We start from the raw sequence: 27,500 nt of genomic DNA, 5'->3' as shown, positions 1-27,500 counted from the left end.
CCTCTCCTCTCACTTCGCTATCACAAAAGTAACCTGGACTGACCTAGTGCAAAAGAAAACGGGGGAATTACGTCACATTGACAAAGGGGGGACTGAAGAGTAACGTACATGACAACTCGCTTTACTTGGAAGTGATTCATTTAGTTTGTGTAGCAAGAGGAGACGAAATCCTAGGAGCATGTGAGGCTTATTTACCCTTGTGACACCAACACCACCACCACCGCCGCCACCACCACCACCACAACCACCACTACAGCCGCCGCCGCTGCCACCACCACCATCTGTTGCCTCTTCTCCGCTTCCTCCTTCACCTCCTCCTCCCATTTCTCTTCTAATCTTACGCTGAATATTTGTCTTGTTACTACTACTACTACTACTACTACTACTACTACTACTACAAATAATGATAGTATCGATAATAATTCATAATAACCACAACTTTGATAATAATAATAATAATAATAATAATAATAATAATAATAATAATAATAATAATAATAATAACCCATGAACTATCAGCATTTATCCATCATGTGTGTGTGTGTGTGTGTGTGTTACGTTAGGAGAGAGGAATGTAGCCGTGAGTGTAAGTTAGCATGAATAAGTGCGTGGAGGTGAAGGAAGGTGAAGGAGAGAGAGAAGGGAGGAGGGAGGATGAGAATTCGGTGAAGACCCTACATCCGGCAGTGAAAGGGAGAGAGAGAGGGAGAGGGAGAGGAAGAGAGAGGTAGAGAGAAGGGTAGGAGACATTTACTGATAACACTTTCACCCGTTTCTCTCACGTACTGTTAAGAAAAAAAGGACAAATATACGAGCATGCTAATAAAAATGATAATGATAATGTTACTCCTTGTATTCCTATGGTCGTTTTTTTTTGCTAATCTGTAGAAATTGTTTGCTGGGATATAAAAAGAGACGATAGGATATTTTTTTCTTAAACTGCAAGATTATTTCAGAGACTAGTACAGAAATAAGTATTAAAAAGCTTTAGGTGATAGCGAGAAACAGTTAGCAGTGAAAATATCCCAAATATTGTTTTCTGAAATGCATTTTGCTTTTATAATCACTGTTTTCAAATGCCGCGAGTTGATTTTTTTTTTGGTTCTCATGGTAATTTTTAATGGAGGGTTAAACTTTCCCTGGAATCACGAAAATTTATTATAAATGCTTATCTGTGTAAAAATTACTTATCTATGTATTGCTTATTTATGTAAAATTTATCGGATGAAGCTAAATTATTGATCCCCAGGCACCCCATCCATCATCCACGTGCATCCACACCCACACAGGCACCTCCCGTCACGTCATGGTAACACTCCCACCGCACCTTTCTCACACCTCCCTCCCTCTGTCCCTGCCTCCGTCCCTGCCTCCGTCCCTCCCACCCAGGCCAGGTACTCTCTGCTCACCGGAACCAACCTGATCAACCTAAAAGCGTGTGAGCGAATAAAATTGTCATGATTTTTTTTTCTTTTCAATCTCTCTCGTCTCGTATTGATTTATTTTGTATTGATTTATTTTGGGTTTCGTTTGCTTTTGGTTCAGATTTGGAGCTTTGGAATATTGTTTTTTATTTTGTGATTTAGTGATATTAGTTTTTATCTATTTATCTTTATTTATTCATTTTTATTTATTTATTTATTTTTTTTTTTGTACGTGTGCGTTTCAGTTGATCTGAATTATGGAAAAGAGAAGTAGAAGAATAATCTTTCTTCATTTTTTCTTCTTCCTCCTCCTCTTTTCTGTTTTTTTCTTTTTCATTTTTTTATTCTTTCAGCTAAACCCATTCTTCACACAGGAAAAAATTCAGTTAAGCGCGCGCGCGCGCACACACACACACACACACACACACACACACACACACACACACACACACACACACACACACACACACACACACACGGAAAGAACAAGAGCTAACAGCGGCACAGGAAACGCAGTGATGTCAAAATACCAGTGAAAGATGTCGCTGGGATCCTCGTGCCCCCCCCACCCCCTCCCACACACACACACACACACACACACACACACACACACACACACACTTTGACCTCCCCCTCACCCACTGCCAACCCACCAACCCAGCCCACCAAGCCACCAAGCCACGAAGCCACCGAACCCCAGGCACGAGAACCGCAGGGGGACCGCAGAAGGTGTCAGGAAGGTTAAAAAAAAAAAAAAAAGGGTGGCATTGAACTCATCTGAAAACATACGAACCTAGAGGCTGCATGTATCTATGAAATGTGACCTGCCTCTGGAACCCGAGACTTCTACAAGTGCACCCTGCCGGAAACACGTGTTCAACCCCCCAAAAAATGTCCCCTTTACCCTTCCACCCCCTTCCACTCTCCCTTCCCATCCTTCCTCCTTCAGTCTCGCAGTACATTCTCCTCTTTGTAAGCACGTCTTCCTCTCTCCTCGTCTTCGCAGCCTAATATCTGTCGCCTGCGTGTGTATAAGAGGGTGTAGGGGGGAGGGGGGTAGTGTAAGGGTTAAAAGGGGTAAAGTAGTCGTAAAAGAGCCGCATATCTCCCTCGTCGGGTCGTTACAGTTGTCTTGGTCGTCACTTCCCTCGCGTTGCTGGGATGTCTGGGGCACCTGGAGGAGGGAGGAGGAGAGGCACACACACACATACACACACACACACACACACACACACACATTCTTATTCACTCTTCTCTCCATTTCTCCCAATCAAATTTTCCTACACGTTAGATTTGTTCTCCCTCTCAGTGCTTCTCACATCACTCACTCTCAACATCTCTCATCTCTCTCATCTCTTATTTCCTCCCAGCACAGCACGTCATCTCGTATATACACATTTTTCCTCTATTTTCCTCCTTTTCCTTCGTTAAAACCCTTTCCTTAGTATGAATTGTCTTTTTTCTCTCTCTCCTACTATTAGTTATTTAGTATCTTCATTATTTATGCTTGTTCTTCTCCTAGCATCCTTTGTATCTCCGCAGTTCTCTCTCTCTCTCTCTCTCTCTCTCTCTCTCTCTCTCTCTCTCTCTCTCTCTCTCTCTCTCTCTCTCTCTCTCTCTCTCTCTCTCTCTCTCTCTCTCTCTCTCTCTACTTTTATATCTTCCTCTCCATTTTTTCCTCCTTTTATAAGTTCTTCCACCGCTTCATCGTTTTTATACAACTTATTTTCACAGTTCCTATCTACGCATCTCACAGCTCCACTTACTATTTTCCCCCTTACCTTCCTCCACCTTTCATAAACTTTCACCTTATTTTCCTTCCTCATTGTCCTGCTTCTTATCTCTGCCTCTCAAAAAATCATGTCACTATTTCCCTCATACCTTTTTCCTCCTACAATCTTTCCTCTTTTCATAAACACTCATTTTCCTTAATCTTCCCTAGTTTTTATCCCCATGCCTCTATCTACCTCCTTCATACCCTTTTATATTTCCATTCCTTCCTCTCTTTATTAACGCCACACCTCACCCTCCTTCTTTCCCTTCGCGACACCTTTCCCGCCACTCCTCGCATCCTCCTGACTCATCACCGCCCCCGCGCACCCTCCTCCCCCTCCACCTTCACGCTTCGTCCCCAAATCACGAAACGCACCTTCGTAATCCGCTGAGATTTACGTTAAGTTGATCTACTCTTCCGCCTCGCCGTGGACCGGAAATCTGCCCCACCTGCGCCACCAACTGATAGAAAAAGGCGCCTCTGGAGGATCGATATCACGGTCACCTGCGCTTTGTTATCTCCCATCCTTCTCATTGTTGTGTCTTATCCTTCTTTTTGTCCACCCCCCGCCCTCGCCCGGATGTAGGAACGACGAGGTAAACAGATTATTGCCTTCATTCACCTTCTCTTCCTTCTTTATCTTTCTCTCCCTGTCTCTCTCTTCCTCCTTCCTCCCTACGCCAGATTTCGTGTTTTTGCCTTGTTTTTCACCCTTTGCGTGTCTCCTGTTTTCTTTCCTCTCCTCTCTCCGTTTTCTTTCCTGTTTTCGAGATTGATAGATTTGTATTCCGAGTTTTGAGGTTTTGTTGTCTGGTTCATTAGGTTTCGCTCCTCGGTTCATGCTTCGGTGGGGAAATTTGGAAGGTTGTTCGATTTTTCCCCTTTAATTAGATTTAGTTTCCTTTTCCTCGCATCTCTTTCATTTGTATATAATGTGAGAGGGTCGTTACTAACACGCCTCCAGATACCTGCTTGTTGGGGCGCCAGGTACAGCAGTTCACCAGGTATCATGATTAGGAGCGAGGTTTACGGTACACACTCGCATAGTCACGGTTAGAAAGCGAGTAATTCGCGCTTTCACTGTTGTTTGTTTCCTCAACCTAAAGTCCTCTTGTTTCCTGGCAGTCTAGTAACACAATCTTGTGTGTGATAGATTTTTAGTTGATCAAAATGCTTAAAGTTGAAGGAAAATGCGAAATACTGCAAGTTTGTATGTTACTTGACTATTGACACAAAGACAGTATCTGAGGCTCATCTTTACAAGGTCAAGTACTTCATTCCGCCTTAACAGGGGAAGGGGACTAGACTAGACTTGAGTGCATATCTGGAGTTAAGACTGAAGGAAAATGGTAAGCACGGTAGAAATGAGTACGTATTTTACTCGACTATTGACGTAAAGGATGTATCTGGAGCTTATCTTCACAAGGTCAAGCACTTTGGCTTCCGCGGGGGACTCAAATAGAAGAAACTTGAGACACTACGAGACACAGCACGTACTGATCACTTCGCCAACACTTGTAGAGGCGGCAGACGGATCATAAAGTTGCCTGCATAATGCACTCCGGATTATTACACGGCCGGGCGAATATACGGAGGAAAAGTGAGGAAAGCGGCGAATCCTTCATAATAGGAAAATTACATACGTGTCACGAGACGTTGCGGGGGAGGGAAGATATACACGTCTACATGAACCCATAGAAAATTGTAAAATGCTTGGGTTATGTGCATGATAGTCGGGTGATGAACATGATCCCCTGCATCCCGCCCGCGCCCCCACCCACGCCACGCCCCACCACACACCCGCCAGGACGCCGCCCGCAGCCCACGCCTATAATCCCTGCCGATAACAGCGCTGCGGGATTAGCTTGGTGGGTCCTTCCGTCCCGCTCCCATTCATCCGTGTCTTCTCCGCTGCGGTCATGCGGCGCCGCCTCTCAGGGAATCCATCAAACGCCTCCACGCTGTGACTTGCATTAAGGGATTTTTTATGCTCGTTTGCAGATCGTGAGGATGTGTGTGTGTGTGTGTGTGTGTGTGTGTGTGTGTGTGTGTGTGTGTGTGTGTGTGTGTGTGTGTGTGTGTGTGATTCTTTTTTCATTCTTGCCTTTATCTTTCTGTTCTTATGTTTCCCAGATTATTTCATTTCATACTCTTGCTCCTCTCCTTCTGCACACTCCCCATCTCATCTCTCCTCCATATTCATCTCATCCCGTCACTTCCCCTTCACCTAATACCATACCCTTCTCCCGGTCCTCGTCGCCGCCCCTTTCTCTCGCCGCCACTTCCTTCCGTCCTTCTCACTGACAGTCTTGGTGGCTAATAAACAGCCTTACCTGTGTTTGTTTGCCTCGTGGGCCCTGTTTACGCCGTGGCCTCCCTGCGCTTCCTGGCTGCCGCACGCACAACACTCATCTCATTGTTCCACACGCGACTCTCACTCTTTCTCACCCACTCATTCTTCTTCAGACGTCCCGACCCTCTCCCTCACTCACTCCTGTCCCAAAGTCCCCTCGCTGTTTTTCATTAAGGTCTTGTTTGTTATTCGGGTGTTAAACTTTCCGGTGTCAGGGTTGTGGGTGTGGATGCGTGGGTGTCAGTGGGTGATAATGATGCTTAGGTGAAAGTTAGTGATGCTGGTGGATAAAAGGGTGATGTGGATGATGTGAGTGGTATAGTGTGGATGCGAGAGTGTGGATACGTTGCCTAGGAGAAAGTTATATGCAGGTTAGGTATAAGTGAAGGTTTGCAAGGAAGTGTGTGTCTTAGTTTCTTATTTTCATCCTTAGAGTTGGATTCTTGTTCCTGGCACTTAAGAAGGGATGCTGAGGGTAGAGGGAGAGAGGGTGAGAAGGCGTGTCAAGATTTTCAGGAAACGAACTAAACTGACCACCGCTTCTGATTCCTCTGCTTATTCTTGTATTGGGAGTGACATGGTTTGCTGGCTCTTTTGTATCCAGATTCTTCACCCTTGGCCACTCTCCTTGATGCATAAAGGTTAGGTTAGGGATGGGTTAAGTTGGGGTTGGGTTAGGTTAGGTTAGGTTAGGTTAGGTTGGGTTGGGTTAGGTTAGGTTAGGTTAGGTTGAGTTAGGTTAGGTTGGGTTAGGTTAGGTTAGGTTAGGTTGAGTTAGGTTGGGTTAGGTTAGGTTTGGGATAGCTTAGGTTAGGTTAGATTAGATTAAAATAGGAAAACAGACAGACAGACAGACTTAACGATATAATCTGTAACTGGGGAGATGTTTTAAAGGCGAGAAAAAAAAACCAACAATAACGAAAGAGGATACCAAGCAGACATTACCAAAAAGTAGAGGAAGAGAGAGAGACAGCCTTCCACCACCATCACCACCACCACCACCACCACCACCAAGACACAGTTCGCCAGCATCACCTTCCCTTCTGCAGCGGCTTTGGGAGGAAAATCAACGCCTTCCTGATAAGCACTTCAGTGGATTATCCTGTAATTTATGCGAGGCAGCACACCTGTAGCCTTTACCTCTGTGTGTGTGTGTGTGTGTGTGTGTGTGTGTGTGTGCGTGTGTGTGTGTGTGTGTGTGTGTGTTCTCATTTTCGCGCGTGTTTAATGAATAGTGACAGGATGGAAAGCCGAGAAGGATGTTAGGTTATGGGAATGAATCTCTCTCTCTCTCTCTCTCTCTCTCTCTCTCTCTCTCTCTCTCTCTCTCTCTCTCTCTCTCTCTCTCTCTCTCTCTCTCTCTCTCTCTCTCTCTCTCTCTCTCTCTCTCTCTCTCTCTCTCTCTCTCTCTCTCTCTCTCTCTCTCTCTCTCTCTCTCTCTCTCTCTCTCTCTCTCTCTCTCTCTCTCTCTCTCTCATACAGGGAACTCCGGCCTGGTTAAGATATGCAAATGAAGTGGCATGTGAGGGGAAGACCCGGGAACTTATGAGAGCTCCCGTTGTAACCTGCTCATTTCTGGCGCGAGGAAGAGGAGGAGGTGGTGGAGGTGGAGTACTTTAGCCACAGGGAATGAGAAAGGAATGAAATGAGGAGACGCGTGAGAGTCTTGAGAGATAAAAACACATGTAGGGAGAAACAGAGAGCAAAAATGCGCTCTTACATTCTCACGTAAACACACTCACCTGCCTGGCGCTATATGAGTGATGGGAGTGGGTAATCATCCCCCATTCCCACGAGTGACGGGGAGGGGGGGCAGGGAGGGGAGGGGAGGGCAGGGCGAGGAGGCGCTTCCTGTCACGGATCGCCGCTAATCCCTCGAAATATTGACACTTGCCGCATTACGTGCAATGACAAAACCCGAGGAGCAGGAAGGAAGAAATTGGGCACTTAAAGGATTACGTATCACGCGCTCCCTGTCTCCTGTCTCGTGCCGGGGCCCACACCCACGCCCACGCCCACCCATATCCACCTTTACATACCTGGATACGCACCTACCCACACCCACACATGCCTGGTTAATCATCTGGCCACACCCCGCCTCTGCACGCCGCCACACAAAGCGGTATTCAGCCCGCCGTGAATTCTGCTTCTTCTCTGTCATTGCGTGGTGGACTTGCGGTTTTGTAGAGTGCAGATTTAGTGCTCAAGGTAACTAACTAGCGGTGTGCAGAGCGGAACCGTGTGTGTAGTGTGGGTGTGGGAGGGTTCTGCGAGTATTTGTAAAGGTTATGTTTGTGTGGATGAGTTAGCAGTTGAGGGAGAAATGATTATTCAGAAGACTTTTGTTGATTTTTTTTTTTCCCCGCAGTGGAGATAATTTGGTAATATTCGTGCTGTTATAAAAAAAAAAGTGTATGCATGACCCTCACACAAAAAAGAGAAAGGGAGATTGATTTCTGTCTTTTAATTTACAAAAGTATTCGACAAACTGCAGTAGAAAAGACATCAATGTAAAAAAAGTGTTATAACTGAATAAATTAAAAAGTTCTATCTAATAAAAAAAGACCCCGAAAAAAAATATAAAGAAACTACCGTAAAAAAAAACTGTAAGAAGAAAACGGTTAAGCTCCCACACCATAAAATTCTCATCACCCCCACCCAGCCCAGCACACCTACACGTGCCACAACATCCCCTAAGGTCATTCCCACAGGTGCGTAGGACACTTAATTACCCGCCGCACCTTACCTGTTCAATCTCCCCTGACATGGCGGGCTGGGTGCCGGAATCCATTCAGCCGGATGTAATTGGGATTAGGGAAGGATTAGGACAGAAAAATATGTCGGTCTGGCGTCCCCTTTTTGACCGTTTTGCAGCCTGACTTTGCTTTCCGTTGGTGACCCGTGTTTTTGTCGAGTGGTCTTGCTGCGCTGGCTGGCTGGGGAGGTGATGTGTCCTCTGGGGTGAGGCTCGGGTGCTGTGGTGAAATGCTGTGCAGGGAGGGATGAAGCGAGGGTGGCTTGTATGTTTTTTGGTGTGTGTTTTTGTGTTTTTTTTCGTGTTTTGGGGTGTTTCAATGTGTTTTTTTGTGTTTTTTTTCGGTGTTTGACGTCTGTTGTGGCAGTAGTGGTGGTGGTGGTAGTGTTAGTGATAGTGGTTGTCTGGTAGTAACAAAAATACCAGTAATAATTGTAATTGTACCTTCTTGTAATAGTGATAGCAGTAGTACACGTAATTACACCTACTACTACTACTACTACTACTACTACTACTACTACTACTACTACTACTGTTGTCTTGTTGCCGTTTTTGGTATTGTTGTTGCAATAATATTCATAGCAGTAAAACTAATAGATGTAACATTCATCATTGCTGTTGTTGTCCTTATTGGTGTTTTGTTCCTTGTGTTTCCAGTTACTTCAAGCCTATAACATTTGTATGAGCCCCATTACTCCTGTTATTTGTCAGAATTATTAATCAGTCTATTTATCATTACTATTATTAGCACCTCGATTCAGACAGTGGCGCCAGTTTTTGCCAGAGATGTTATCCGGACACTCAGGTGGGCCTTAGCATACCTGTCTGGCTGGGATTGCCTTTTTTCCTCTCCCTCACAACCGGCTTCTCTCCTGGTATGTTTTCACGGTCACCAGGTGCGATTGATCTAAAGAGAACATTAGTGTTGTTGCTGCTTTTTCTGTTGCTGCTGCTGCTACTGCTACTACTGCTACTACTGCTATTGTTGCTACTCCTGCCGCTGCTGTCACTGTTGCTGCTTATTGTTCAGGTTTTCTCGGTCAAATTACTACTGCTACTACTAATATTACTACTACTACTACTACTACTACTACTACTACTACTACTACTACTACTACTACTACTACTACTACTACTACTACTACTATTTCTGGTTCAGGTTTGCAATGTTGTGGATTCAATTTGGCATTAAAATCACTCGAGGCGAAGCACAGTTCTCAGTATTTGACGTCAATGCAGCGTTGTTTATTAGTAATGATTGTAGTCAAGAGTTTCTGGTGTTAAGTTAATGTTTTAAAGTGTGTGTGTGTGTGTGTGTGTGTGTGTGTGTGTGTGTGTTGGGAAAGCGTTGAGAGCTGAAGTATGGCGATGGTAAATATGAGGCAGTTGAGGGCTTGTGTTCGATTATGTATGTATGTATGTTTGTATGTATGTATGTATGTATGAGAGTATACATATTCACTTACTATACAACATGGACAGCCATACGAGCAGAAGCGACACAAGGCTCGAGTCTTGCCGAAAACAACCACAAACTTAACTTCCATTGACGTTCGTATTTTCTTCGTAATTATTATTTTTTATTAACGTCCTTTGATGAGAAAGAAACTGACAGATATAGACTAACACACACACACACATACATACATACATACATACATACATACATACATACGGACAAACAAAAACACAAGGCAAAGATAATACGTAAAGAAAAATGAAAATGTGAATGAAGAACGAACACAAAAAAAGAAAAAAAAACAGTATTAAACGAGAGAGAGAGAGAGAGAGAGAGAGAGAGAGAGAGAGAGAGAGAGAGAGAGAGAGAGAGAGAGAGAGAGAGAGACAGGAAGGTGAAGGTTCCCAGAAATTCCAGTCAAGAAGGACATCCGGGGAGCAGGAAGAGGAGGAGGAGGAGGAGGAGGATGAGGAGGAGGAGGAGGAGGTGTGGGAATAACATCGTGGGAGTCTAGTAGGTTAGTAGAGGAGAGAGGAAAGGGGGGTTATGATCCTCCTACCCTCCTTCCTTCTCTCCTTGGCCCTCCCTCTCTCTCTCTCTCTCCCTCTTGCCTTCCCTCCCTTCTTTCCCACATATGCAAGACAGGAGTCGTTGCGAAGGAAAGTACTAACGGAAAAGAGAGGGAAAACGTTACCATAAGAAACTAAACTACTACTACTACTACTACTACTACTACTACTACTACTACTACTACCTCTACTACTACAAGTGGAAGTAACATTTTTAGTAGAAGTAGCATCAATAACCGTATCAGTAGTAGTAGTCGTAGTAATAGTACCATTGCCACCACTAAGAATAGATGCTGTAGTAGTAGTTACACTAAAAATAACTGCGTTGCTCTTGTTCCGTATTGTTACCAAGGGCGAGAATGAACCTTAACACGAACTCAGATATCGTAGCAACAGTAGCAAATATAGCACCATTATGAAGCCACGAATAGCGCTAACAGTAGCAACTCTAGCACACTGCAATAAAGCCTGACACCTGCTTATATTGCGCCACGCGGGTCTGAGGGCGAGGCGGGCACAGGTACACACAGCGACAGGTGGGTTGTGCACGCTAATTAAAGGTGGTTTTCTCAGGTGTTTCCTCGGCCACGCTGCTCCCGCCTCCGGAAGAGTCTGTGACGCAAGCTGATGGTTCCCACGCTTGAGAGAGAGAGAGAGAGAGAGAGAGAGAGAGAGAGAGAGAGAGAGAGAGAGAGAGAGAGAGAGAGAGAGAGAGAGGAGAGAAAGAGAGATAAAGGGCACTGAAGAGAGAAACAATACAAATCTTATGCAAACATTTAAGAACAATGCAGACAAAGAGAGAGAGAGAGAGAGAGAGAGAGAGAGAGAGAGAGAGAGAGAGAGAGAGAGAGAGAGAGAGAGAGAGAGAGAGAGAGAGAGAGAGAGAGAGAGAGAGAGAGACACACACACACACACACACACACACACACACACACACACACACACACACACGAAAGAAGGGATGGGAGGGACATGGAGCAGAGGAGGCGGGAGGGTTGGAGAAGAGGTGGGGGTGGAGAGGAGGGGGTCACATCCGCTGTAGCCCAGGTGGGAGGTGGCGCCCGCGGCTCTCTCTCCTGCAGGTGCCGCGGCGGACAGGTGACTCACGCGGGGGAAGAAAAAGACGAGAGAGAGAGAGAGAGAGAGAGAGAGAGAGAGAGAGAGAGAGAGAGAGAGAGAGAGAGAGAGAGAGAGAGAGAGAGAGAGAGAGAGAGAGAGAGAGAGAGAGAGAGAGAGAGAGAGAGAGAGAGAGAGAGAGGGGGGGAAGCAGGGGAGCAAGGAAAAAAACCTCACTTGATATTTCTTTACCGGAAGAAAATAAAAATAAACTTGCTTTGAAATATTACTTCTAGATAGAGAGAGAGAGAGAGAGAGAGAGAGAGAGAGAGAGAGAGAGAGAGAGAGAGAGAGAGAGAGAGAGAGAGGTCAAGACATATGAGACAGGGAGGGAGGAATTGAAGGAGGGAGGGAGGAAGGGAGGAAACGGGAAAGGAGTGAGGGAGGTGAGGGAGAGATGAGTCCCGCAGCTTCCTGGACACTCGCGTGGGAACTTTCTCTCTCTCTCTCTCTCTCTCTCTCTCTCTCTCTCTCTCTCTCTCTCTCTCTCTCTCTCTCTCTCTCTCTCTCTCTCTCTCTCTCTCTCTCTCTCTCTCTCTCTCTCTCTCTCTCTCTCTCTCTCTCTCTCTCTCTCTCTCTCTCTCTCTCTCTCTCTCTCTCTCTCTCTCTCTCTCTCTCTCTCTCTCTCTCTCTCTCTCTCTCTCTCTCTCTCTCTCTCTCACCGGATACCCCTTGAGTAAGTTACTTCCGCCGCCACTCATAAACTGATGATCAATATTGGTTGGTAGGACACTCTCTCTCTCTCTCTCTCTCTCTCTCTCTCTCTCTCTCTCTCTCTCTCTCTCTCTCTCTCTCTCTCTCTCTCTCTCTCTCTGGGTCATTCGAATTCGTTTTCTTTGGATGAATGTTTGTTGTCCTTGTTTTTCTTGATGTTTTTTTTTTTTATCTTTGTTCTTTTTATATTGTTATTTTTGTTTGTTCGTATTTTTTCGTATACTTTTGGCTTTGATTGTTTTACTTAATCTTTTTTTTTTTTTTTTACTTACAACCCAATTCAGTATATTTTATTTCCTGTTTACATTACATTTCCATTTTCTGGTAATTTTTCACTGGCTATTAATATATTTGTATATTTTTTTTTTCTTTTCTTACTACTTAACTCATCTCATTTCGTTGTATTCCATATATATCATTATCACCACTGCTGTCTTCCTTCGTACAAACAAAATATTAACCTGGCCTTAATTTTCTTAAACATCAATTTTTGGGTAACTTTTTTTCAATTTTCTTAACATCTCTTCTCTTTTTATCTCCGTATTCCTCCGACTGGCGCTTCTTTAGTTTCTTCTGATTAATATTTTCAATTTTCTTAACATACGTCTTTTCTCTTTTCTTTCTTGATATTATTCCAACTGGCGTCTCTTTAGTTCCTTCTTCAACTTCTTTCAAGAGAGAGAGAGAGAGAGAGAGAGAGAGAGAGAGAGAGAGAGAGAGAGAGAGAGAGAGAGAGAGAGAATTAGCTAGTCTTTTGTTCCTGAGTCTTTTTTTGTTCTTGGGTCTTCTTCCCTCGTGCATGAAAGCAAGTTCTGATTTTATTTTATTTGTATAACCTTTCCAGTGTCTTACATTCATAGAACCTTGGTATTTTTATTACATTTTGCTTAGTTCATTTCCTTGTTTTTATTTTCTTCTTTAATCTAATCACCACTGTCATCATTTACTCGTGCAAATAAACGTCTACTTATCTCTTTAATTCTCCTATTTTACTATCGATTTTATTCGCATCATGTACTTCGCCGGCTTGTTTATTTGGTGAAAACTCCCGGGTACTACTTTTCCCCGCGGCGGTATTGCAGTGCACGCCTCGCCGCGGAGTAATGTGAGGCTCGGGGGATGAAGGAGCGAGGCGGTGGTCGGGGAGGCGGGTTGGTGAAGGCAGCGAGGTTGAGGAGGGACGTGTGGTGATGACAAGGATGATAGGATAGGTAAGGAGGATGAGTGAAGAGTTTGGTAGTGGTGGTGGTGGTAGAGAGAGAGAGAGAAGGGGGGGGGGATACAGTTGTTTACAGTGATGGAATCGTAAAACATACATATAGAATTGGTAATGATTAGCTGAGAGAAATAGTGTATGGTGAAAATGTTGTAGTATATATATAACATGCAACTTGGAGAGGAGAAGGTGGAGGGGGGAGGAGGAGGAGGAGGAGAAGAGGACAATTAGTGTTGCTCAAGGCGTGGATGAGATGCATTCCTGTTCATCGCCCTCACTATTTTTTTTTTTATCATTTATCTTCTTCAGCAGTGAGGTCAGGTGCCGCTGTGGTAATGATGCACAAGAGGCGTTTTCTCTCTCTCTCTCTCTCTCTCTCTCTCTCTCTCTCTCTCTCTCTCTCTCTCTCTCTCTCTCTCTCTCTCTCTCTCTCTCTCTCTCTCTCTCTCTCTCTCTCTCTCTCTCTCTCTCTCTCTCTCTCTCTCTCTCTCTCTCTCTCTCTCTCTCTCTCTCTCTCTCGTATTAACCATTACAATATCAATAGGAAATAGTGTATTAAGTTATGTGTACTTTAAATAAGGAAATGAATCTTGAGAAAATAATGTACGAGTGAGTGAGTGAGTGAGAGAGAGTGAGAGAGTGAGTGGCAGAACGTTGAGTAATGACACTTAAATACACTGAAAGTAAGACTATTTATACCAAGATTATATAGAGTATGCACGTGTGTGGTGATGGTGGTGATGGTGGTGGTGGTAGTGTGTACTCAGGTGTTTATTAGATAGGTAGGTTCAGGGGTGGCCAGGTATGCAAAGGTAAGGCTGAGTGAGGTAAAGGGTACAGGTTAATTTGACGCAGGTGAGGGTAGGGAGGCAGCATTCAGGATCTGCAGGTGGCGGTGGTGGTGGTGGTGGTGGTGGTGGGCTGCAGTCGAGAGGAGGAGGGCACTGGTGGGGATGGCTGGTGGAAGGTGAGAGTGGAGGGAGTGGAGAGCAAGGTGTCAGGTAGTCATGGTTGGGGTGGATGAAGGTTCAGAGTAGTATAAGGAGCATGGAGTGAAGGTGGAGGGGTGTAGATGGAGATGAAACGGTTAAGAGGTGGTGGAGGTGAAGATCGTGATGCTAGGAGTGGGTAAAGGTGGAGAAGAGAAAAGGGAGGAGTGAGGAGATAGTGGAGGGAGGGATAGAGATGAGGAGGAGAGGTGGAGATGAAGAAGGGTAAGGAGGTGATAGGAGTGAAGATGGAGCGGTAGGAAGATGGTAAGGGGGAAGATAGGTGAAAAGGTTATACGGTTGGAGATAGAAGGTGGGGGGAGATGATGGGGTGAAGCTGGAGGGGAAAGGAGGTGGTAGGGTGGAGATAGAGAACCAAGGCAACAGCAGCAGCAGCAGTAGTAGAAGTTGTAGTAGTAGTAGTAGTAGTAGTAGTAGTAGTCGTGGTAGTGGCGGCGGGGGAGGAGGGGATAGTTGGGGTTGAGTATTTGCAGGGAGGTCAGGGCTGTGTTTACTCTGCGTGTCTTGGGCAGGTGCACTCAAAATACCTCACGCTGGCTGAGCACGGCCCGACAGGTGCAAGCCGCCTCCTCTGCCCGTGCTGCTGCTAAATTTAATGCCTAATGTAATCACCGAGCACAAGGCTGCCCTAGGGAGGAGAACAAAGTGATTTAAATACACTTTTTAAACCAGTCTTTTTATCCTATGGTTTTATTTATACATTTTGCTTTGAAGTATGTGAAAAAATAAGTAGTTTCAATAAGTTTGTCTACACGATCACTTGTAGGAAAGGAAGGAAGGACGGAAGGAAGGAAAGAACGATAGGGAGGGAAGGGGAAAGGCGGGCGAGGGAGGAAGTGAGGTATCGATTCCCGGGAGTAGAGGAGATTTCCTTCCTTCTGACTCACTCGAGGAGGGAGGAAGCTGGGAGGGGCGACCTATTGTGTAAATAGGAAGGAAATTGTTAATGGTTAGGAATGAGAGAGAGAGAGAGAGAGAAGGAGAGGGAGAGAGAGAGAGAGAGAGAGAGAGAGAGAGAGAGAGAGAGAGAGAGAGAGATGGAGAGGGAGAGAACACACACACACACTCCCGTTTCCATTATCGCCATGAGTGTCTGTATCCCCGTAAGAAAGGGTTAGAGAGCGGCGGCGGGTCCCTGCACCTCACCTTCATTGACCTTGTGTGAGGGTCAAAGACAGTAGCCCGCACCTGCAGGAGTGTTTGTGGTCGGAGGTCCCCGGAGGAGGGACTGGGGCCGGCTGCCAACTTGCACCTGCCCTTGTGTATTGAGCGCACCTGGTGGGGTACAACCAAGGGCCTCCTGGGCACACCTAGACATACCTGTGGTGAGTGGGGCGGCCAGCGGGGGGAGGAGGGGACATGATCGGGGAAATCGTGTTGCAGGCAGCTTGAGTGCCGATGATAATGGTTGTTATAGGGATGGTGGTGAGGGTGGTGTGGGTGGTGAGCCAGGGTGGAGGCACAGCTAATGAGATGGCAGCGGGAGCTGTAATGCTTGGGTGGTGGCCGGTGGGTGGTGGTGGTGATGCGGGAGATGGGTGCACCTCAAGGGTATAGTCTGGGGCAGGAACCACACACCCAGCAGGTATTAAGGCCTCATTCCCTCCTTCCCTTCTCCTCCTCCGCGTCTCTAGAAATGAGAGTCCTCCAGCAATTAACATGTCAGGCAAAAGTAACGAGGCTGTGACGTTTGTGTATGCTAAGTAGCCATCGTTATCTTGTCACCAATATCTTTTCACCATGAGGTGTGTGTGTGTGTGTGTGTGTGTGTGTGTGTGTGTGTGTGTGTGTGTTGTGTGGAAGGTTGGAGGTGACTAGCAAATCTTTATAAGCAATCTTTATATTTCGGAAAGTTCCCTGGCCATTTTCCTGAAGCCACTTTGCCTTGAGGTTCGTACAAAAGACAATGGGGGAGATGGAATCAAAGCAAGGCAAACCACAACAAGTCAAGAACCTCCACTGGACATTTGCAGGAGTGTCTATGTAATACTGGAGCGCTTGCTGAAATTTACAAGGCATCAAGGGAAAACATATACTTAGACAACGTTCCTAGCTGAAGTATCGATGCTCTCTTGACCCGGCGTGGGCTGTGACTCGCGTAGCAGCAGCTGAGATAGAAGCACTCGTATTTATGACAGACAGTCCACCTGACCCGAGGCGGTGCAGGAGTCAGCGGACCTGCACTCCACCAGGCCAGGCACGAGTGACATTGCAGCAGGAAGCCAGCCAGCCAGCCAGCCAGCCAGCCAGCCTCAACCATCTATTCAACCATCACACTCTCAGCCATGTAGCCAAACTGCGGGAACCCATTCATCCATCCAGCCAAACAGGTATTTTTCACCTATCTACACACCCATCCAACCATTGTTTTGCCATGTATCAGGCCATACAGACGTTATTAACCATTTACAAGCCATACAACCATTACTCACCCATCTACCCAGCCATACAGACATTATCAGCCATCTACCCATCCATCCAGCCATGTTTTATCATGTATCCACCAACACAACCATCATTAGTCATCTATCCTAATACCTAACCATCTAACCTCTAACATAATACCTTCAAATCTCCCAAAATCCCCTTCTCCCCTTTCCTTGCTACCCTCCCCAGCTCACCCACCACTCAAGCCATCTTATTTACTACCCTCCCCCAGTCAACCCACCACCCAAACAACGCCCTCTTCCCCACACATCCTCCCCCTCCTCACTTCACCTCCCCACGCCTCCTCTCACTCCACCTGTCGCTCGTCACACTCCTCTGATCATCCACCAACAGGTTCACGACAGAGGCACAGTGGGACAAAATCTAGGCCTATTTTCTCCACTTTCCTCCACTTGTTTACCTCCACTTAACAGTCCACTACCTCTTATCCTATCATTTCACTCTTAATTGGCTGGTGGAGCGGAGGAGAGGGGAGAAGAAAGGTGTGAGGGATTTAAAATGAGAGGAGTTGGCTGGCCCGCTCTACCTCTCATTTCCTTTCTTATATCCGGTGTCTTGTGAGGGCAGGTGCACAGGGCCTGGCGTCGCTCACCTGGGTTAATTAATGAGTCCAGGTGAGTTTCTCTTTGTTACCGTGTGGCGGCCTCCTCGTCGCGGGTCGAGGATTCGGGGAACGTGCTGAATATTTCTCTCTCTCTCTCTCTCTCTCTCTCTCTCTCTCTCTCTCTCTCTCTCTCTCTCTCTCTCTCTCTCTCTCTCTCTCTCTCTCTCTCTCTCTCTCTCTCTCTCTCTCTCTCTCTCTCTCTCTCTCTCTCTCTCTCTCTCTCTCTCTCTCTCTCTCTCTCTCTCTCTCTCTCTCTCTCTCTCTCTCTCTCTCTCTCTCTCTCTCTCTCTCTCTCTCTCTCTCTCTCTCTCTCTCTCTCTCTCTCTCTCTCTCTCTCTCTCTCTCTCTCTCTCTCTCTCTCTCTCTCTCTCTCTCTCTCTCTCTCTCTCTCTCTCTCTCTCTCTCTCTCTCTCTCTCTCTCTCTCTCTCTCTCTCTCTCTCTCTCTCTCTCTCTCTCTCTCTTTTTTATGAGATGTGTAGAGGAAAGTAGATAAAGGGGAGAGAGAGGGTTGTAGGGTTGCTTGTGTGTGATAGACAAGTAGTTGGTAGGTGAGTGAAGGTTGAGTGAAGATTGAAGAGGTGTTTTATTAGTCTTGCAGTAGAATTGTTCAGGTTGATAATCAGTCCTGCAGTAGAACAGTTTATGTTGGTATTGGTTTAGGTTGAGATTAAAAGGTCAGGTGTGGTTCTTTTCATCTCCTTGTGGAATTATGTAGAGGCCTTATGATACTATTAGGTTAGATTAAGGAAGGTTCTTGTTTTGCCAATGGTTTAGTGAGGCCTCGCGACGATAAATTATGTAATGTCTTAGTTTGAGCAGTGAAATACTAGAGACTGATGATGATGTGTGTATGAAAACTAATGTATAGATTTAGTGAGTATAATCTGTACTCTGAGGAAGACAGTTGTCGAAATGTTAGAAAAATAAAGTTCTCCTTTCTGTATCCTTTGTTTCATCATCACCACAGTGCCACACACATACTCGTATAGGTAACATAAGTGTTCGTCTTGATAGCAGTGAAATCTTGAAAGCATTCATGTGCTGAACAGACACGTATCGAGAGACGAAAGAAGAAACCAAGTGACAGGTGTGAGGGTTAGCAGACAGACATACCTGTGCATACAAAGAGAGAACAAGCAGTGATTATTGTAGATTACACACGATAACTAATGTGCCTTTGTTACCCAAATGCGTCCTAAATAATTACAGGAAATCTTATAGTCAAGAATCATTCAGAAATTTAGTCATGGATAAAACTGATATTTTTTATTTATTTATTTTTTTCATTCCGAGATACACCGTCGCACTGAGGAGGAAAAAAATGTAACACGAAAACGCTAACCCGCAAACTAGGAAGGACGGGCTGCTGCAGTATTTTTCGTAGACTGGTTATCAATGTGAATGTAATTAGTAACGTGATTTTAGAAGAACAGGTCCGAGAGAGCCCCGAGGCGGTTAGGTTAATGCCTCTGTGTGTGTGTGTGTGTGTGTGTGTGTGTGTGTGTGTTCTCACCTCTCACCCCTCACTCCTTTTATCTTTTCTCTTTTTTTTTTTTATTGTTAGGCGAGTCAATGCTCTTTGGCGTCCCGCTTGACAGTTGTAGGGTAACTGATGACACGCTGAAAGTTATGTTGTTTATAAGTGTGATCTGTTTTTACTATGTGTCATTTACTTACCTGTCCGTTTCTTCCCTCAGTGTGTATATATAAACTAACCTTGTTTATGTGTCTTATTTTCAGCTTATTTTTGTTTTCTTTCTCAATATGAAGCTGATGTTTGTCTTCCTGCCTCTTAATATGAAAATACTTGTGTGTCTCTTTCTCAGTGTGTGCGTTTGTGTGTGTGTGTGTGTGCGTGTACGGGGTCAATGTGTCAGCTGAGCGCCAGTTCCCAGTAAGGTCCTTGTTACCCAAAACAGGTAGTCTTGTATTGCTGGTGACTATTATTCTCTCTCCCTTTTCACAGGTGAGCGAGTCCGCGCCGCCAGGTGACCTTATCCCCACCACGCCCACGCCCCTCCGTCTCTCAGGTGAGGAATGTTATAACCCTTTCTTACCACACTTATGTCCTTCGTGCGTAGATTTGTTTTTTGTATCATTTTCTGTGTTTATTTTTTGTTACGCATTTTTGTTGTCTCATCTTTGCTTTTTGTTGTTTTGTTCGTTGTAGTCCATAAAGTTTGTGTTTATGAATCTTAGAGAACCCTTGTACAATTCTCTCTCTCTCTCTCTCTCTCTCTCTCTCTCTCTCTCTCTCTCTCTCTCTCTCTCTCTCTCTCTCTCTCTCTCTCTCTCTCTCTCTCTCTCTCTCTCTCTCTCTCTCTCTCTCTCTCTCTCTCTCTCTCTCTCTCTCTCTCTCTCTCTCTCTCTCTCTCTCTCTCTCTCTCTCTCTCTCTCTCTCTCTCTCTCTCTCTCTCTCTCTCTCTCTCTCTCTCTCTCTCTCTCTCTCTCTCTCTCTCTCTCTCTCTCTCTCTCTCTCTCTCTCTCTCTCTCTCTCTCTCTCTCTCTCTCTCTCTCTCTCTCTCTCTCTCTCTCTCTCTCTCTCTCTCTCTCTCTCTCTCTCTCTCTCTCTCTCTCTCTCTCTCTCTCTCTCTCTCTCTCTCTCTCTCTCTCTCTCTCTCTCTCTCTCTCTCTCTCTCTCTCTCTCTCTCTCTCTCTCTCTCTCTCTCTCTCTCTCTCTCTCTGGCGTCACATAATCGGGCAGGAGGAGTCTCTGCGGCGCCTCCTCAGGACCGTCACGCCTCGCTACCTGAGACACACCTGTGGCCCGTCACGCCCGTGGCCCACACACCTGTTTGGCCCGGGGTCACGTGTGTGTGTGTGTGTGTGTGTGTGTGTGTGTGTGTGTGTTCATATGTAATTTATTTAAAGTTCATTTTATTCGGATTACCTAAAATGTGCATTTGTTTTATTTTTCTTCATACATTTCCTTAGAGCTTATGTTTTCGTAATTTCGTCAGTGGCATAACAACAACAACAACAACAACAACAACAACAACGACGACAGTAACCTACTACTACTACTAACTACTACCACTACTACTTTTACTGCTACTACCACCAAACAGTCCTTACTTAAACTAATTGAGAGAGAGAGAGAGAGAGAGAGAGAGAGAGAGAGAGAGAGAGAGAGAGAGAGAGAGAGAGAGAGAGAGAGAGAGAGAGAGAGAGAGAGAGAGAGAGAGAGAGAGAAATTGTGCTTTAAACAAGTCAAACAAGTTACTCTTCTTATCCTTCCTTCACTAATGTCCAGGAGAATACAAAAACCGTGGGAGACATACCTTACCCTTTTTTTGTTCTAATAGAGGACTTCCTTTTATCCTTCCCTGTGTGTGTGTGTGTGTGTGTGTGTGTGTGTGTGTGTGTGTGTGTGTGTGTGTGTATATGTGCTCCTGACTTTCCCACCATCTTCACCTGTTCATTCATAACCCCATTTCCTCTCCTCTCTTCTCTCCTCTCCCACTCACTGCAGGAAGAGAGTTTGTGATCGATACAAGCTTCCTTCCTGCCTCCCTTCCTCCTCCTGCTCCTCCTCCTCCTCCTCTAATATTTCGTCATTTTTATAGCTTTCTTTGTCCTTTATAATAAATGCCATCGGTAGCAGTAACAAAACCAACAGTAGTAGTAGTAGGAGTAGTAATAGTAGTAGTAGTAGTAGTAGTAGTAGTAGCAGCAGGTGTTGTATTTTTTTACCTATACAAACGTTCCAGCTGATTTCTTCCTTAAAAATCTGAAATATTTGTGAACATTGAGAGAACAACTTTTTTTTTTCCTTTTAATTTACGTCAGTGTTTGGTTGAACGTGAGAGGGGCAGGTGTGTGAGGAGCGACCCCACTGAACAGCAAGAAGTGAGCTCTGTAGGAAATGCCCTTTGTATATATATATATGTATTTATTAAAGCACTGATGAACGTATTGAAGAAACTCCCCAAATTACAAATAGTAGCGAAAATTAAACTTAGATGGGATTAATTGACAATGCTGGATTTGATTTTGGTTACTGTTATAAATGAGTACGTATATTAAATTACTACGTTGTTTTATTACTTGGTTTGGTTTAATGTTGCTTTGTTTTAATTCTCTCTTGGACTGGTTGACCGATTTTGAGTGATTTCAATATTTTTTTTTTCATTTTTTTCTTATTTTGCAATTATTGTATATCTTTTTTATTTACTTTCTTTCCCTAGTTACACACACACACACACACACACACACACACACACACACACACACACACACACACACACACACACACACACACACACACACACACACACACACACACACACACACACACACACACACACACACACACACACACACACACACACACACACACACACACACACCAAAGTCCAAAATAGAATCACAAAGAAAATACTTAATTTCACTAAGGTAAACAGAAAACGTACATTTTCACAACAGAAAACGGAATGTAAGTAGGTCACAGGATACAGGAAAGCCAGAGGAAGTCAAACAAGGTCATGGAGAGAGAGAGAGAGAGAGAGAGAGAGAGAGAGAGAGAGAGAGAGAGAGAGAGAGAGAGAGAGAGAGAGAGAGAGAGAGAGAGAGAGAGAGAGAGAGAGAGAGAGAGAAACTTTGAAAAATAAAACTAAAAACAATAAAAAAACCACTTCACAAATATAGAAGAGATAAAGAAAAAGGAAAAAAAAATATTCAACCACAATTAATCAACAAAAAAAGACCAACAAAAAAAAAGTATCAAAACAAACGAAGGAATAAATAAAAAAAAATAGACAGATATAGAAAATAAAGGAAGGGAAGAAGAGAGAGAGAGAGGGGGGAAAGAGGGGGTGGGAAAACGAAGGGATAAGGGAGGGAGAGCGGAAGTGCACTTGTTGGTGTCTGCTCAGGAAGGGAAGGAAGGGGGGAAGGGAGGGAGAGAAGGAAGAGAAGGAAGGAGGGAAGGAGGGATGGAGGGAGAGAAGGAGGGAGTTTCCGGTCCTCCTTCGCTGATGCTGAAAGTCTGTTATTGTGGAAGTGAGAGAGAGAGAGAGAGAGAGAGAGAGAGAGAGAGAGAGAGAGAGAGAGAGAGAGAGAGAGAGAGAGAGAGAGAGAGAGAGAGAGAGAGAGAGAGAAAGCACACATCAGAGTAAATAATCCTATGAAAATACTCACAATGCACTATGAACACCCACCTACACACACACACACACACACACACACACACACACACACCTGGAAGAAAAACGTGTATTGCGACCTGTGTCGCGTGGCAGCTTACCTTGACACCCCCTCACCTGTACCCCCACCCCCCGCCAGCTCACCTGTAATTGCGTGGCCTCAGGAAAGAGAGAGAGAGAGAGAGGGAAAAAAAAAGAGGACGGTACGGCTCCTTGTGGTACCTCAGTAATCACTTCCGCTGCACCAATTACCTGGAGCATGGGAGTGAATGGTCAGTCTCTCTCTCTCTCTCTCTCTCTCTCTCTCTCTCTCTCTCTCTCTCTCTCTCTCTCTCTCTCTCTCTCTCTCTCTCTCTCTCTCTCTCTCTCTCTCTCTCTCTCTCTCTCTCTCTCTCTCTCTCTCTCTCTCTCTCTCTCTCTCTCTCTCTCTCTCTCTCTCTCTCTCTCTCTCTCTCTCTCTCTCTCTCTCTCTCTCTCTCTCTCTCTCTCTCTCTCTCTCTCTCTCTCTCTCTCTCTCTCTCTCTCTCTCTCTCTCTCTCTCTCTCTCTCTCTCTCTCTCTCTCTCTCTCTCTCTCTCTCTCTCTCTCTCTCTCTCTCTCTCTCTCTCTCTCTCTCTCTCTCTCTCTCTCATTGATACATACTATCAACCGTTCATGTCTTCCTGTCTCACACCCTTTTCCTCCTCCTCCTCCTCGTCCTCCTCCTCCTCCTCGTCCTCCTCCTCCTCCTCCTCCTCCTTGCCACCCTCTTCATTCATCCTTCCTCTTCCTCTGCCCCGCCCCACCTTGCCCCGGGGTCCCGTTGCACACCCGTGGGAACCTACCTGTCCTGGAGTCGCCACAGGTGTGTTGGTTAAGCTTTATTTGGGATCCCTTCCTGCTGCCCTTCTTTTCTCACTAATACGCAGCATTTCCAAGTAAGAAGGGACTATGGGATGGTGTTAGGTTGTACAGGTGTCTAGAGGGAGAGAGGGAGAGGGAAGGTGGAAGGTGTGCAGGTGAAATTTTTTCCAGTTTATGGTTTTACTTAAACGATTACAAATGTAGTTTAGTTGAGGGTCGTATGTTTTTTTTTTTTTTTTTAATGTTCTTCAAGTAGCAGTGTCCGCGGTGAGTCTTCAATGATTCAGTTCAGGTAAAGGAGTGAAGGCAATTACCTGGAGTTTTGAACAAGTGCGACCTTCGTTTGAACTTTAAAAGGCAACAGAGGAAGCGGACTGACCTATAGGCTCCCCTCTGCCTCCCCTTCTCTCTCTGCCTCTCCTCCCCCTCTGCTTTCCCTTCCCTTCTGCCTCCCCTTCTGCCTTTTTTTTTTCTCTCTCTCCTCTTTCCTTCCCTCCTTCCTCTTCGTTTTTTTTTTCTCTTCTCTTACCTTCTTCCTCTTCTTTATTTTTATTTTATTCTATTCCTCATTCCCATTCTCTCTATATATTTGTTCATTATTTTCCCTATCTCTCTCTCTCTCTCTCTCTCTCTCTCTCTCTCTCTCTCTCTCTCTCTCTCTCTCTCTCTCTCTCTCTCTCTCTCTCTCTCTCTCTCTCTCTCTCTCTCTCTCTCTCTCTCTCTCTCTCTCTCTCCTTCCTTCCTCCATTTCATTCTATCGTTATCTTATCCTCCATCTTTCTCTTACCTCCCCATCATTCACCTTCCAATTTTCCTCCATATATTCCTCTCTCCCACTCCCTCCTTTCTTATTTTTCCATCTCCCTTCTTCTCTCATCGCCTAATCTTCTCCTCTTACTCTTTCCTCGAAATGAGAGAGAGAGAGAGAGAGAGAGAGAGAGAGAGAGAGAGAGAGAGAGAGAGAGAGAGAGAGAGAGAGAGAGAGAGAGAGAGAGAGAGAGAGAGAGTTACAACGACAGGCGGTTGATTTACATTGATAAAAAAAAAAACTTTCATTAGAGTTAGATCGACAGGTGAGAGAACAGGTAGGCTGGAGGAGGAGGAGGAGGAGGACGAGAGGAAGGAAGAGGCTGGAGAGGCTTAGAGGATCGAAGAGAAAGAATGAATGATTGAAGTTTTGGTCTATCTCGAATTATCACTATTGTGTGTGTGTGTGTGTGTGTGTGTGTGTGTGTGTGTGTGTGTGTGTGTGCGTCCATGCGCTATATATTACTGTTATCGACAGTATATCATTAGGGGTAATTACCTGCAAAAAAAAAAAAAACTAAACTAAACTAAACAATACAAGCACAGTATTTCACGTGACCCTAACACAAACAACACTTCACAATACTTGACACCATCCATTCATGCCCTCCGCGGAACATGAAAGACACCACAAAACCTAACCTAACCTAACTTTACCACACCATACCATACCATCCATTCAAACACTCCTCGAAACACAAAAGACAACCTAACTTAACCTAACCTAACCAAATCTAACCTAACTTAAGCTAACTTAACCTAACCTAACCTAATCTAACCTAACCTAACCTAACCTAACCTAACTTAAGCTAACCTAACCTAACTTAAGCTAACCTAACCTAACCTAACCTAACCTAACCTAACCTAACCTAACCGAACCGAATCGAACCGAACCGAACCGAACCGAACCTAACCGAACCTTCCATTGAAACACTTCCCAAAACACAAAAGAAAGCACCACAAATCGAAGGTGAGTCAATCTATTATCTACAGGTAAAGGTGAGGGTGATTCACGCTCATTAGCAAGGCAGGTAATTACACCTTCCACACCGGAGCGTCACTATGCAGATGTGGCGGCCAGGTGTGTGCTGAGGGGCCGCAGGTGTGTGGAACAAATGTAATGCAGAGGAAGCGGTCACACCTGAGAAGTGGGCATCTGTCACCTGGAGTAGAGTTGGGGGGGGGGGGGCGGAGGTGGCCAGATGGTGTGGTGATGGTGTGGTCACAGGTGATGCAACTAGATAGGGTGTGATATGATACTAGGGTGATGTGGCAAAGTTAGGGTGTGGTCTGAAGGGTGATGAGGTAGGGTGTGGTTAGGCCAGGGTGAGTTGTGAAAGAAGGGTGCGGTTAGGGTGATGTGGTCAGGTAAGGGTGTGGCTGGTAGGGTGACGATAAGGTGTGGTTAGGCCAGGGTATATGCAGTATATTAAGAGTGTGGTTAGGGTAGTGATCAGAGTGTGGTCATGAAGATTGTAGCTAAGGGTGATGTGGCCAGTGGTTCTTTGAATGTTTGAAGATGTAGTAAATAAGATGATGTAAATGTAATAAGATGATGTAAATAAGAGATGTAAATAAGGGTGTGGTCTTGGATGTTCATGATGTGTCTTGTACTGATGTTCGAGGATGAGATGTGACTAAGTATGGATGTGGTGTGGATGTGATCATGATAAGATGTGGATATTGTGACTGTAGATAAGATTATAGTGTTTGAAGAGTACCCCGTGCAGCTTCAGTTGTTTATCTTCGCTGTGTCGTCTCGTTAATGTTCTCTTCTAAAGGTCAGCAAGGAAGAGAGATTTCCACGTGTACTCGTAATTTGATGTTCTGTTTCGTATCTTGGCATTATAACTTCGTAAAATTTAATGAATCTACCAAAAGAAATAGACATAGAAGGACCAGTTGTACTATTTGAAATCATTTACATATTCACATTTATAAGATAAGATTGCCGTTAAGTATTTTTTAACCTTTTGAGATTATAAGCGGACTCGTAGTGGTGATGGTGGTGGTGGGCAGATGGAGAAAGATAGATCAGGTTAAAAGGTGCTGGCAGAATTTTACTGTAATGGTGGTGCAACAGACAAGACTATTTCAACTATTTGAGATTATAAGTGAAATCGTAGTGGTGGTGATGATGAGCAGATAGAGGAAGGTACATCTGGTTATTAAAATAGTTGTCAGAACCTTATTGTAGTGGGGCGAACTCAGTATTACAGGCAGTGTGGCGAGAAGCCTGGCGAGTCTCGTGGTTCTGCTGAGCATCACGGTCCAAGTTAATTAGAAAAAGTCACGTGAACTTTAATTACTCTCACTGACTTCACTCATTAACTCTTTCCTCTTTTTGGAGGGTAGTGAAGATCATTCCTCCTCCCTTTAATCCCTCTTTATTCCCTTTGTGTGGTCCGCTCCTCCCTCCCTGCGTCCCTTCCTCGCTCTTCTCTTTGCTTCGCCTCCCCCTCCCGTCTCCCTTCACCCCTCCCAAAGTGTTATTTACCTGGGATGGAGTTCACCGTTTATAAACATTAATTAGCGGCGTCTGCCCCACACCTGCTCCATCACCACCCCTGCCCCCACCCTCATCCCCTCACCTCTCGCACCCTAGGAGGCGTTACGTCCTTCCAGGGACTGAAAAAAAAACTGTTCAGATGATGGCGTAGAGATCCGGGAATCGTCCCTGCTGTTTTATGCATTTTCTCAGTATTGATAAGCGTTAGGTATGTGTGTGTGTGTGTGTGTGTGTACAGACGCAGGTGTTTCACTGCCTGGGCTCTGCATCCCTCACCTGGAAGCAGCGGAGGAACGATTTGGCCTCATCCTCTCATCCTCCTTGTCCTGCCCGCCCACGTTCTCTTCCTTTGGCCATTAGCAGCAATTTTCAATGTTCCAAGTGGAGGTAAATGTGTTTTGGCATAATTGCCGTGACGTCTTGGCTCACGCCGCGCTGCTGCGGGCGCCCGCCTCCCACCGCAGGGGAGGCGGGGCGGCGCGGGGCATCCAGGGCGAGGCTGCCTCCTAACGTCCCGCTGGCGGGCGGGTAGCGGCGGCATACGCCCGAAATCGTCCGTGGACAGGTGTGAGGGCGGGGCGACCTCCCGCTGATAAGCAGAACACATGGCGCGGCCAGCCATCTGTCCGTCAACGCCAACACAGGTGGGCGCCCCGCCATCCCTCGCCCCCGGCCTGTCCTCGGCTGTTATCTCTGTCCCCACAAAGTGTCACGCTGTTAGTGCACCACGCGCGCGTGCGCCAGCCCCTGTGGGT

At 45.5% G+C, this 27,500-nt stretch overlaps 1 long non-coding RNA gene across 3 annotated transcripts in view; it reads left to right on the top strand.

Moving 5' to 3' along the window:
• Positions 1–27,500, top strand: part of LOC135116124 (uncharacterized) — a 125,421-nt gene that overhangs the window by 63,454 nt on the left and 34,467 nt on the right. For 2 of the 3 annotated variants that reach the window (XR_010276167.1, XR_010276168.1), the window contains exon 2: positions 19,410–19,473. This is a non-coding gene — a long non-coding RNA (uncharacterized LOC135116124). Of the gene's footprint in view, positions 1–19,409; positions 19,474–20,147; positions 20,241–27,500 lie in introns of those variants that run through there. The other variant, XR_010276166.1, reaches the window with a different exon arrangement.

The sequence above is a fragment of the Scylla paramamosain genome, chromosome 30 (assembly GCF_035594125.1).
Source record: "Scylla paramamosain isolate STU-SP2022 chromosome 30, ASM3559412v1, whole genome shotgun sequence".
NCBI lineage: Eukaryota > Metazoa > Arthropoda > Malacostraca > Decapoda > Portunidae > Scylla > Scylla paramamosain.
Note: the sequence above shows the minus strand (reverse complement) of the source record. Positions and strands in the feature narration are given on the sequence as shown.